This window comes from Heteronotia binoei, chromosome 21, assembly GCF_032191835.1.
Source record: "Heteronotia binoei isolate CCM8104 ecotype False Entrance Well chromosome 21, APGP_CSIRO_Hbin_v1, whole genome shotgun sequence".
NCBI lineage: Eukaryota > Metazoa > Chordata > Lepidosauria > Squamata > Gekkonidae > Heteronotia > Heteronotia binoei.
In genome coordinates, this window is record NC_083243.1 from 115,587,741 (window position 1) to 115,600,945 (window position 13,205).

Genomic DNA, 13,205 nt, shown 5'->3' on the forward strand with positions numbered 1-13,205 from the left:
TTTGCCTTTGAGGGCGGATCAACTGGGGGCAGGCCTGGCTAGAATTGCCAGGTCTAGGTTGGGAAATTTCTGGAGATGTTGTAGTAGAGTCTGAGGAGAAACCAATGGCCAACCTTTATCTGGTCCTTTTCATCTCCCTTCCCCATGGGCAGCCTGTACCTAGAAAACCTGTGGCCAGTTATGTGGGGCTGGCTACAAGGCCACACTTCATGGTAGCAACCCGTCAAGGACTTGTGGAATGGCATCTCACTTTTTTTTGTATCTCCCTCCCCACATTATTTCCTTCGTTTGTTGTTCCAGCAACCTCCACATCCTCTCCCCGCCTCATTTTGTCCTTCTCAGTCATTCACCAACCTACCTTTATCTGCTTTCTGTCTTTAACTATATTTATTTTTTATTTATTTCACTTATACCCTACTTTTCTCCACAGTGGGAACCACAGCAGCTCACATTATTCTCCTCTTCTCCTTTTTTATCTGTACAATAGTCCTGTGGAGTAAAAGGTAAAGGTAGTCCCCTGTGCAAGCACCAAGTCATTTCCGACTCTGGGGTGATGTTGTATCACGTTTTCATGGCAGACTTTTTAACAGGCTGGTTTGTCATTGCCTTCTCCAGTCATCTACACTTTACCCTCAGCAAGCTGGGTACTCATTTTACCAACCTCAGTAAGGTTGAGTCAACCTTGCGCTGGCTACCTGAACCCAGCTTCCGCCGGGATCAAACCGAGATTGTGAGCAGAGCCTGGACTGCAGTACTGCCGCTTACCACTCTGCACCACAGGGATCCTTAGGCTTGCCTTTTATGGGGGTCATTAGTGCTCAGTTCTGGAACTTGTTTTCCATTACTTAAACACACAAATGATGGGCAGACAAAGCCATGGGGCAAATTAAGAGTGTGGCGGAATGTGTGCAGAATGATTTCCTTTGGCCATAGCCAAAGCCTGAATGCAGTGATTCACATTTTAGAAATCATTCATTTCTGTCAGTGTGGGTGATAAAAAAAGATATATTTATGTGAGGTAAACAGATTGCGTGTTTTAGTTTTAGGCTGTTCTGAAAATGGAGGAGAATACTGCATATGATAGACCTTTTACCTTAGCCTTCTTTAGAACACTGCTCTTTGTGATAGAGAATATCTTGAAAAATAGAAGCTTTGCCTCACTATTCCTTAAAGATGGCTTTTAGAAGGTTGAGAGGACCTCTAGTGGCAATGCTATAACACACACACCCCCTCCCCCCCCAGCCTGCAGAACAGAGCTTGCTGTTGGGACAATAACACGGATAACAGCATTTGATATATACATAACATACACCAGCCCAACTACAGATATTATAAAGAGATGAAGTCTTCAGACTGATGAGGATTTCTGGAAATTTAACACAAGAAATACTGTTAATTTTACTATGCACTGCAGTGTAATGAAATCTTTCTGTCACCTTTCCCAACTCAAAGGAGTTATGTGTGTGTGGGGAAATAAAAATAGTTGTCCTGTACAAAAGGATCGTACCTAGAGAATCTCTCTCTCTCTCTCTCGAAGTTTACATTCAAACAGGGTTTGTGCATGCATAGTTCTGACTTAAGCAATGAGAAACCCAAGGTCACAAAAGTTCTTTTTTCTTGTAGACATCTTAACCAGGCCTACATGCTCTGAGATCTACACCACTATGCAAGGAAGGGGGCGGGGCATTTGAGGCTGGGAGGGGCACCACTGGGCTCGGCTAGAACAGAGAGGAATAATTCCTCTCCTGCCTGAGGTACACGTCGTTCTCCAGAAGGGGAAGAGGGGCGGTGTGTGTGTGCGTTGTGTGAAACCCTCCTTCCAGACTACTCATCTTCCCGGACGCTCTTTGTAAAGAGGCCGAAGCTCTAGTTTTGCGTTGAAAAGCACCACGCACACACAACAGTCTTGTATCATTTATTCTCGCTAAATACGTCATGTCTGACCAAAATGAACTCAACTAGGGTTGCCAACCTTCAGGTGGGGCCTAGAGATCTCCCGCTATTATAATTGATCTTCAGGCAATAGAAATCAGTCCCCCTGGAAAAAAGGGTTGTTTTGGAGGGAGGACTCCACCATTGTATCCTGATGAAGTCCCTCCCCTCCTCAACCTCCATCCTCCTCAGGATCCACCCCCGAAATATTCAAGCATTTCATCACCAAGAACGGACAACCCTATAACTTTCTGCCACGATACCTGCAAGGTCGCTTTTTTGTTCCAAATCTCTGTTGCCTCGACTGCAGAAGCCGGATAAGCTTTCCAAGAAGTTAAATTCTTTCCACAATCTGTTTTCCAATTCCCCGCGCAATTCCGCAGGAAACAGTCCAAAGGCTACAGGGCACCTCTTAAAGTCATTCAGGAAACCCACCTGTCCTTAATGCAATGAGTCCTTAGGGCCGCCAGGGGCTGCTGGTTCTGCAGGTGGGTGGAAATGTTTGGCTGCACTAACAGCGGGGGAAGAAAGGGGCGGGACAACGACAGCTGCTTCGCTCGTTCGCCATTGGCTCCGCTCGAGGTTGCGCACGCATTGACGTGTGCAAGCCTTGCGCGTCGTACGGCCGCCGCAGCCAGCTTCTGTTCCGGCAGCCGTGTTGCTGGTGTCGGGATGATGGTCCCGGCTGGCCTATGGGCTGCCAGGACTGGGCCAAAGAAGAGCCGGAGAGGCTGCCTGTAGGGGGCGGTCTCTACGCTCAGGTCTCTCCCCCTGCCCTCTCCCTGAGGGCTGAGCGGGGCCAGGTTCCCTCTGCCGTCCTGGCAGGTAAGTGGGTGAGGCGGGTGTCCCTTGCCCCTTCTTCTCCGGGCTTAGTTTGGAGAGACGGGAGAGGTCGCCTATTGTCCAAACCGGAAGTGTTACCTGCTTTAAGCACCGCCCCTTAAAGGGGGTGCGCCTGCCTTTGCCTCTAGCAGCCTCTTACCGTCCCGAAGCAGAGGCCTCCTAGGAGAGCCCCGTTTCAATGGGCACCTGCGTAGAGGTCTTCTTTTCTCTTTGTCTTGTGCAGCTCTATGCGGAAAGATTGCGTTGGAACAATCAGATCACATTTGTGTGTAATTGGGCATCCCAAGCGAGGATTGCCAGCCAGCTGTCATTCAAGGATCAGTGCAACAAGACAGTTCTGTCCCAAATTGTAAGGTTTGTGGAGTAGATGATCAGTGGGATCATCGCCATGCCTACGCACTAATAAGGACCACTAAGCTCAGTGGGACTGACTCCCGGGTAACTATGTTTAGGATTGCTGCAATGTCATGCAGGGGCCTATCTTTGGAAGCAGCTATAGCCAGCACTCAGGATAGAGTGCTGATTTGGAATTTTCATTTGCATTATACAGATAGGCAACCTTGTTATTGGGAAAGAGCTGGACACCATCTAGACAGAGATGCTGTAGCTTTAGTCCCATGTGCTAGGGCAGAAAAACGGGGAAGAATAATAGGGTGTGAGAACAAAGTTTGAGTCCAGTGACCCCTTTAAGACCAATAAAGTTTAATTCTGGGTATAAGCTTTTGTGGTCCACAACAATTGTGTGTGTGACTGGAGCCTTTTAAAAATTCTATATACAGACTTATGTATACTTTGCAGCTTAAGTAAGAGAAATTACAGTGAGTGCCAAATAGGTTTCTTTATGTAAAGGAATATTTACAAACAAATATGCAGACATAAATAATAAAACATGATCTGTGGCTTTTAAAAAATGCAGTGATCAAAGCAAATTCATGTAAATTACAATGGTAGTTGTTCAGACAGAGAGGTAGGAGCAGATACTTTTCTTTGTTTTTGTTTTCTTTCCTTGTTAGAGCAGATGAGGTTTTTTAAATGAGGGATTTATAGCTGGGAGGAGACAGTCGGTTTGTAGATTATGGCATTCATAGTAAAGCACTGGCAGTCTGTGGATTTTTGCTTTTAAATACCATGCATTCACTTGAGTATTAAAAATAGTTCTGAGGCTTTATAGGCAGCAATCTGCAGAGGACTCTGTGATGCACACACACAAAAATCTATGTGAATGTGCCTTTTTTCATACAATTAGTTCTCTTATTTCTTGGGATACTTAAACTTCATCAGTCTTGTTAATTTTCCAGAAATTGTAGCATCCAGAAATTGTACAATTTCCAGAAATTGTACATCCACTGTGGATGTAACGAGAAAAAAACTTTCTCTGCTTGAGCATCATACATTCATCAGTAGTAGAAAGAATGTGTTCTGAAAGTAATGACAAGAAACTGTCAGGAAAACAAAAGTAAAAGGCCTTCTTTATATCATTAAGTTTTAATTTTAATTGCTTAAAAACATGCCAAGTTATCCTATTTTTTCTTTATTCAGCCTGCAATACCAACTTTGGTTCCTCCTTTCCTTTGGTTCTTTCAAAACATCTTTCTTTTTGATATTTAGGTTATTTTAAAGTAGTCAGAATTTGTCTTTAGCTGGATATTTATGAAACTTGTTCCTGTCTGGTTCTTATCAGAAGTAATTATTATTGAGTGCAGTATTGCCTTCTGTCAAGTAAATGTGCATAGGATCGAATCCTTGAGTTTTAAAAGCATTGACAAAACACTTCAAATACTGCCTTCCTAGGGATTTTTTTTTTAAATATAAAAAGTTCTTATGGCAATTTCTGGGTTGACAAAAATTATTTGATATATTCTTAATAAAGCTTGTTCAGATAGGACACATGCCATCTATTAGTTTGATTTTAAAAAGTTTATTAACAAAAATAAGTGCACTTTGGTTTTGGTTGCATACACTGTTTTTGACAATGGGAATGCTCAGTGTAAAATTCGCTGTTATATTCTCTTTCACAGATCAGTTTCAAAGTGTTCCCCCACTTCAATTATAAAAACACACTAATATAAAAATAGTCTTATGCCTATATAGAGCTGCTTTTGGTATAATATTTATGATTGAACTTGTTATTTAGTTGAGGCAAAATAACTGTGTTTGGAAAGCTGTGAATATGCAACATGTAAGAAAAATAGCAGCTAATGCTGTGAGTAATACTGTGTATTAGTTAGCCTGTGTTTTTGTATATACAACTGTTAGGTTCAAAGAGTATGAATATCCAAACAAGGCCTAGAAAAAACTGAGGATAGGAGCAAAATTATTCCAATGGCAGTGAATAATCAAGTATAAAATTATTTATTCTCCCAAATATATATGTGCTGAGCCTAGAGTATGGAAATAAAAGTTGTTTTGAAAAGAGTATAGTGCCCCGCAGCCTCAGGTGTCTTTTTAACATGCTTCACGTTGCTTTAAGTATGTTTACTTTCCTGGAACTAGCACTTCAGTATAGGACTGTTTGCAAACATCAAATGCATGTCTATATTGTCACAAGTTCTGGGATTGGCTGTGAGTGTGATGATGACATACAAATTTATTCTGCTATCTTTCACAGTGTTGTGTATATAGAAAATGTGCCATGATGAAGTGGCTGCAGGGTGGGGGTGGGGGGTCAGTGACAGATTGCTGGGGAGGATCTGAGTCCTCCTATGATGGAGGCAGCTGTTCTGAATGGGAGCACCCTAAAGAAATAAAGGTGATTTTTCTAGGCTCCTGAAGCATTTTGCCCTAGTAAGGTTTTTGGGAAGAGATGTTTTGGAGAAGGAAGTAGATGCTAGGGAACACACTGGAAGGTGTCACATTAGAGCAGGGGTGTCAAACTCATTTGTTATGAGGGCTGGATCTGACATAAATGAGATCTTGTTGGGCCGAGCCATGTCGGGTTGGGCCGGGCCATGTCTGGCCAAGCCACGTGTGTACCTATTTAAGAGTAGGTAGCAGAGATATAAACTTTATAAAGACAAAACCACAAAAAGTGTGTGTGTGTGTGTATATATATATATACACACACCTTAATATACCTTAAAACATGCTTAAAACATTAGCACTTGTTGGTCTTAAATGTGCTTTCTTTGTGTTTCTCCCATGGGATCCAGGGAATTGCCCAGGCGATTGGGGGGGGGGGGGGAGCCTCAGCTGATAAAAAGGCTTGGCTCAGTAGCTCTGCTGTGCGATTGAGAGCCTGGAAAAACAAGTTCTGCCTTCCCTCCCGTCCTCCTCAAGGGAGGAGCCTCAGCCTAATGGAAAAAAATAGAGGTTTTGCTCTGTTGCTCCTGTGTGCTTGAGCAAGCCTTGCAAAGCAAGCTGTTATGCAGAAGGATGCAAGCGAGAGGGAGAAGGAAGCAGATGACAGCCAATTGCATGGGGGCCTGATAGGAGCCCTCCGGGGGCCTGATTTGGCTCTCGGGCTTCATGTTTGACATCCCTGCATTAGAGGCTAGGCTATCTGTGAGGATCATCTGGGGGATGGGGGAGAGTGAACTTCGCAAACTGCCCTGATCTTTTGGGAGAAGAGTGGGTTAAAAATCTATTGAAAAGTCTAAAGAACCTGTCCCATTTTGGTTAACGTAATTCCAGACCTCCACCCCCCCCCCAAAAAAAAAAAGAAATGTAATCAGGTTAGGTGTTCAACTTGTTTTGTAACACTTGCCAGTCTTGAAAAGTAAATAATAATGATTATTATGTGCTGTCAAATTGCGACCAACTCATAGTAACCTCATGGGCTTTACAAGGTAATAAATGAGCAGAGGTTGTTTGCCAGTGCTTTCCTGTGCATAAACCCCCCCAATCTTCTTTGATAGTCTTGCTGACTGTGCTTACCTTTCAATCTCTGAGAGGACTCTGAGTCAGCCGAGGTTAGTTCAGACTGCTAATTTATATTTTACATACCCAATAAAAGATGTATAAGATCTTTGGCTAGAGACAGTTTTCAGCTAGAAGACACAGTCCAGTCCAGAACTGTGACAAGTGCTGTGTGACATCTAACTTTCTTTTTTAAATAGCGCCTCTCCAGTGCTGTTTCTGAAGCAGATTAGCATGAAACAGTTGCTATTTGCAAATGGAAGTTAGAAGCCCTGCTGTACTCATGTAACTCTGTCCACAGTCTTCAATAGGCCTTGCTGGATTAGGCTCATTGTAAGAAGGTAAACCCAACCAAAACAATTGGACTTAATCCTATGCAATTTCATTTAGAATTTGTGTATAAGGGTACATGAAGTGGATGTGCAAACTACGGTGTGCACTTTCTCCCACTTGCTGAGGTTGACTTGTGCTTACCTTCATTCCACAAACAACACTTTGCTTCGAAATACAATGCTGGCTATTTTGTTTTTTCCATCTCCAGAATGCTTTATACTAGCAATCCAGCGTCAATTATTTGGTGTGTGTTGCAAAGTTCGCCCCCACATCATATATCTTTGAAAAAAATTAGACTTGAAACTCTGAGTGGAAGAGATGGCATATTGCATGGGCCAGCACAGCTGAGTTCTGTTGGGAAGCAACAGAACTGGTTCTTCCTGGATGTGATTCTACCAGACTAATTTGTATATGTGACCAAAATAGGGAGACTCCAGTTGCACAACAGCTTGACATACATACATACATGCGCGCACACACACACACACGTATGTACTTCTGCTAAATCAGTCTAATGGTCAGTTTATCCCAGTGCTATCAATGCTGAAACAGTAAGTGGAAGGAGAATGCTTAATTCCCCCCCCCCCCCCCCGTCTTCATTGTTTCACCTGCTATACCGTTAGTTTTCTTTTGATGCATAGACACCCCCCCCGCCTTTGTTCACCGCTATTCTGCTCTTTTATAGCTATTTAGAGTGATTTTAAACTTTGTTTTGTATCCAATGTTTAGTTCCAGTAGCTGTGCTACTTGGGTTTTTTTTTTTTTTTAAAAAAAACCAACAAAATACCAAGGACTGAATGTGGGATATTAGACTGGCAACATGTGTTCTGTTGCTGAACTAACAGCCAAATGGATAATCTCCAAAGCTCCCTTGGTTAATTCTATACGTATTACATAACAGGGATCCTGAAGGTGATGTATTTCTTTGTGGTGTGAGAGAATAGCATTAATGTATACTCAAATACAGGGCTTTTTTTTTTTAGCAGGAACACACAGGAATGCAGTTCCAGCTGGCTTGGTGTCAGGGGATGTTGCCTAACATACAAATGAATTCCTGCTGAGCTTTTTCTACAAAAAACAATGGTAACATCAGGGGGTTTGGCCTGATATGCAAATGAGTTCCTGCTGGGCATTTTCTACAACAAAAGCCCTGCTCAAATATAAACTGCGAGTCTGTCCCTAATGCTTAGATTCTTCAGTCCTTGAATCAAGAATTATAATTTGGGGAGGTATAATAATGCTTCATATTGTAGGTTCATAACTTCTGTCTACTCTGCAGAATCTATTTATTTCAGAATATCATGTTTCATTCTGAGGCTCCTTACAAGCAACAGTTTTTTGAGCTATTAAGTCAACGTACTGGCTGCAGCTTTTGGAAAGTCTCTGGAACCTAATTTGAGTAAAAGTTCTATGGTTCCAAGAGGTAGGATTTTGTATGCTCTGTGCTGATTTTTTCTTTCCTCCAGAATCAGTCCCTCTCTTTTTTAGTGGTAGTCACTCAGTCACCTGCCACTTTTCTACTACCTCCTGTCTGTATTAGTGTGTTATACTGAGGTAAAGTTAATGAAGCCTCCTAAGCTTTAGCCAGGATGTTGTTTAAACCAGGGGTGTCAAACATATGGCCCAGGGGACAAAACCAGCCAATCCAGGGCTCTTAAATGGCCTGTAAGCAACTGGTGTGAGGGAGGGAAGGCAGGAGGCTGCTTGAGGGCAGGTGAGCGGGTGCACAGGGTGAAGTGTGTGGTTGAAGTTGTCAAGAAATATAAAGGAAATTGTTAGGTGTCAGGACTATGAGGCTGAGGTAAAATAATGGCGGTGAGGGAATGGCAGTGAAGGCAAAGAAAGTTATGGGGCTGGTAGGGGAGAGAGGAAGTCATGATCCTAGGCCTAGTGAGGCCTACAGGCTCCAGGGTAGCCTGTATCAGAGTAGCTACATTTGCCAGGATTCCCTCTGTGTCCCTCTGATTGGGTGGGCAGCAGTTTTGGAGCGAAAACTTGCCGAGAGGGATGGGACCTGGGAAGAAACAATAAAAATCCAGCTAGAGAGGGAAGTGTGTTTTCTCTGGGAATGCTGAGCTGGATAGAGGCTGCAGCAGGAGGAATTCAAGGGTGGTGAGTCTCTTGGTATTAGAGGAAGGGAATGTTTAGTTAGTCACATCAAGGCTGTTATTTCTTTTCATCACCTTTACTGTTTCTACCTTTTACTGTTGCACTAATAATTAAAACTACTTGTTGTTTTGAGCACCTACAGTAAACTTGTTATTGTTATACTTTCTGGTCCTCATGTCTATTCGGTCATGGATACAAGGTGTTTTGTTAAGAAGGAAGACACAGTGGTTGGGTAGGTGCTCTGGGCCCTCCCAGACAGACCCTTACCAGACTGCTGGCAGCCCATAGATGCCCTCCGTGGTCCCCTGCCGGTGTGGCAGAGGAGGAGAGCTGATCCCTGGATTGGTGACAGCTGGATTGCCGTGTTCGTGCTGCTCTGAGGGGAAAGACATGCTGAAGGACTGAGTGGAGGATCGGAGGGGAAAAGATGTGCCACTGTAGCTGCCACATGTCTGAACAGCTGTGGAGTTGGGAGGCAGAATGAGTGTTGGGGGTGGGGGATGGGGGGTAGTGACCTCCCTTCTCCCCCACACCTGTTCTCAGTCCATGAAGGAAAAGGGGTCATGGGAGGACAAAAAGTACCTTTTAGAGGTTTTTGAAACAGCCTCTCTCCCAGGCCTTCCCTTCAGTTCCACTACTTCTGTGGGAAATGCAGGAGGGGATCTGGGAGAGTGAGGGTCAGACCCCCCCTTTCTCCTTAGCAAGGACCCTGTATTCTGGGTCTCTAGGGGTCAGTCACTCAATTTGGACCACCTCACAGGTGGCTCAGGGTGCATTATAGCAATAGATATATAAACAATAGATTTAAAACAATAAAACATAATTGCACAATCACTAAAATCTATATAGGTCACCAAGTAAACTAAGTAGGTGGTGATCAGGCACAAGTTAACAGTTGTTCCTGTAACTCTATAAATGTGTGCCTGTGGATGGTAATTAATACTAGGGCAAGTGGGTTGCAAGAGAGGCAGCAAGCAGATGACATGAGATAAATAACACAGTGCACAGGGCAGAGCAGGGGAAGCCGATTTAGATGGACTTTTGCCACCTCAACTATAGGCCTAGCTAAAGAGAGAATCACAGAACAAAGAATGTCTATTAAACCATAGGCTTGGCAGAACATCTCTGTTTTACAGTCCCATAGGGTCCTGATCTGAAAGTGTTCCACCAGGCCTGCAACAGAGCTGAGAAAGTTCTGGCTGTGGTTGAGGCTAAGCAGATATCTTTTCGGCCAGAAGATATTGGTCTATAGAGTGCAAGGCTCTTTGAGGGATGTACTGTGAGACATGGTCCTGCAGATCCCAGGCCACGGTGGCCTTTAAAGATTAACGCCATAACCTTGAACCTGATCTGGCATTCAATCAGGAGCCAGTGCAGCTGGTGGAGCACTGGTTGTATGTATGCTCTTAATGTTGTCTTGGTGAGGACATGCACCACTGCATTTTGAAGTTTCTGGGTCAGTCTCAAGGGTAGCCCTGCGTAGAGTGAGTTACAGTAGAACAGTCTGGAGGTGACTGTTGCATGGATCACTGTGGTGAAGTCATGGGAAGAGAGATAGGGAGTCAGTTGCTTGACCTTCCAAAGATGGTAAAATGCAGATCTAGCAACATTTGGGATTTGGCCCTCAATTGAAAGGCATCCAAAATCACACCCCAGACTCTTTACTGTTGGTGTTGGTGTCAATAACACTCCATCAAGAGTTGGGAGTTGAACTCCCACCCTTATCCCCACACACACCTCAGGCAAAGGATCTCAATCCTTGATGGATTTAATTTTAGTCAACTCTGCTTTAACAAACCAGCCACAGCCTCCAAACCCTTGGCCAAAATATTTGGGGTAGAATATAGATGGGTGTCATCAGCATACTGGTGACAACCCCCCAAACCAACTGCACAAGGGGTTACATATAGAAGTTGAATAACATGGGAGAGAGGATTGCCCCATGACGTATGCCGCATACCAAAGGGTAACATAGTAAAACCCTCTCGCCAAGTGCCATCCTCTGTCCCTGACTGTGGAGAAAGGAGGCAAACCACCGCAGGACTATCCCCTGTATCTCCACATCGGCAAGGCAGTGGGTCATTAGACTAATTGACCATGTCAAACGCTGCTGTCAGATCTTACAGTAACAGCACTGCTGACTCGCCTTGATCTACGTGTCCCTGGATGTCATTTGTGAGGGCGACCGAAGCCATCTCCATCCCATAGCCAGGGTGGAATGGATCCAGGACAGAGGAGTCATCCAGGAAAGACTGGAGCTGTTCTGTTGTCACTTAGCCAGGAATGGAAGGTTCAACACCGGGTGGCAGTTGGCTGGGTCGGTAGAAACCAGAGTTGGTTTTTTAAAGGAGTTCTCACCACAGCCTCTTTTAAAGTCCCTGGGAAAGTCCCTGAGCTCTGGGACAAGTTTATGATATCTGCCAGGGGGATCTGTATTCCATCACCGCTGGCTTTCACCAGCCATGATGGACATGAGCCTAGAGGGCAAGAAGTGAGTTTCACAGCAGCCAGGATCCTGTCAACTTCATCCTGGGAGAGCGGACTGAAATGGTCCATTGTTGGACATAAAGACGGCCAAGGGGCCTTCAGTTCTCTTACTGTAAAAATGGTAGCCGGCAAGTTGTGGCAAAGCAACCAAGATTTGATCCACAAAATAGCTTGCAAAAGCCTCACAGCTAATTGCCAATTTACTGTCTTTTTGAGTTCCCCATGCAAGGGAGGTGAGTGACCTAATTATTCTAAAAATTTGGGTTGGGCAATCAATAATACAAAGTTAAAATCAGATTCATATAATAAAAACAATATAACAATCTAAAAACAAACTCTAATTCTGCAATTGGTGGTATCAGTTGCCTCCACTCCTTTCATATATCCCCCAGCTGGTATAAGATATTTCACTGGGGCCCCTGCAGCAGGGAGGCCACAAAATAACAAAATGTCCACCGCCTCAGTTGAATGCCTGGTGGAACAGCTCTGTCTTACAGGCCCTGTGGAACTGCAGCAGTCCCTTCAGGGTCCTAATCTTCAATGGGAGCTTGTTCCATCAGGTAGGGGCCAGGATGGAAAATGCCCTGGCCCAGGTTGAAACTAAGTGGACTTCTTTTGGGCCAAGGATTACCAGCAGATGTTGATCCATGGAGTGTAAAGCTCTTCAGGGAGTATACAGGAAGAAGTGGTCTCGCAGATATGCTGGTCCCAGGCCATTCAGGGCTTTGAAGTGGAATCCGGACCTTGAACTGGATCCGGTACTCAGTTGGTAACCAGTGCAGCTGGCAGAGCGCTGGTTGCATGCGTGCCCACATAGGTGCTGCAGCAAGCAGGTGCACTGCGTCCTTCACCAGTTGGAGTTTCCGGATCAGATTTTTCCATGGATTGACCTCCTTAGGTGTCCTGTGGGCATGGGAAATTTAAACTGCCTCCACTCGGCTTCCCCAGGAACCCTGCAGCTGCAGGACGCCTAAGGAAGCTGAGACATGGAGACTTCCTGCAGCTTTTCATGCCTGCAGGATGCTTAAGGAAGCTGATCCTGAGAGGGAAGGCAGTTTAAACTGGCAGCCACAGGTTGCCTAGGGAAGTCGAGGCTTGGAGGGAGGGCAGTTTAAACTGGCTTCTCTTGGCTTCCACAGGTGCCCTGCAGCTGTAGGTTACCTAGGGAAGCCAAGGCTTGGAGGGAAGGAATGAACCTTTCCCAACCCCCCCAAACCACCATGGGGAGGTTCGAGAGGTCCATGGGAGGCACTTTCTCACAAACCAGTTTGAAACAAATCACAAACCGGTCTGATTTGTGCGTGAACTGTGGTTCATAACTTGTTTCATGCGCATCCCTAGTCTCCATCAACAGATCAAGCACAGAAAGCTCAGTGTGAAAAACTGGAAAGATGGGGCCAGAGATCTTCATTTGTCAGTGACGGTGATTTATATCACATAAAAGGTTTTAAAACTGCCAAGAACTATAGCTGGGTTTTAGAGAATCTTAAAGAAAGACTTTACTTATCCAAAAAGTGTTATTCAAGGAGTTAACTGTAACTTTTTTCTTCATCCTCTCTCTCCTTATGCTGTGTGTTATACTGAGATAAAGTTAATTCAGCCTCCTAAGCTTTAGGCAAGATGTTGTTTCAGCAGCTTTGTAAATA

General features: G+C 44.5%; 1 protein-coding gene across 7 annotated transcripts in view; it reads left to right on the forward strand.

Annotated features, from left to right (window-relative positions):
- The first annotated feature begins 2,487 nt into the window (after nucleotides 1–2,487).
- LOC132589122 (golgin subfamily B member 1-like) overlaps nucleotides 2,488–13,205 on the forward strand; it is a 95,211-nt gene continuing 84,493 nt past the window's right edge. For 5 of the 7 annotated variants that reach the window (XM_060261772.1, XM_060261770.1, XM_060261773.1 and 2 more), the window contains exon 1: nucleotides 2,536–2,757. The gene's annotated coding sequence lies outside the window, so the exon portion shown is untranslated. Of the gene's footprint in view, nucleotides 2,758–13,205 lie in introns of all 7 variants that reach the window. The other 2 variants (XM_060261768.1, XM_060261774.1) reach the window with 1 other exon arrangement.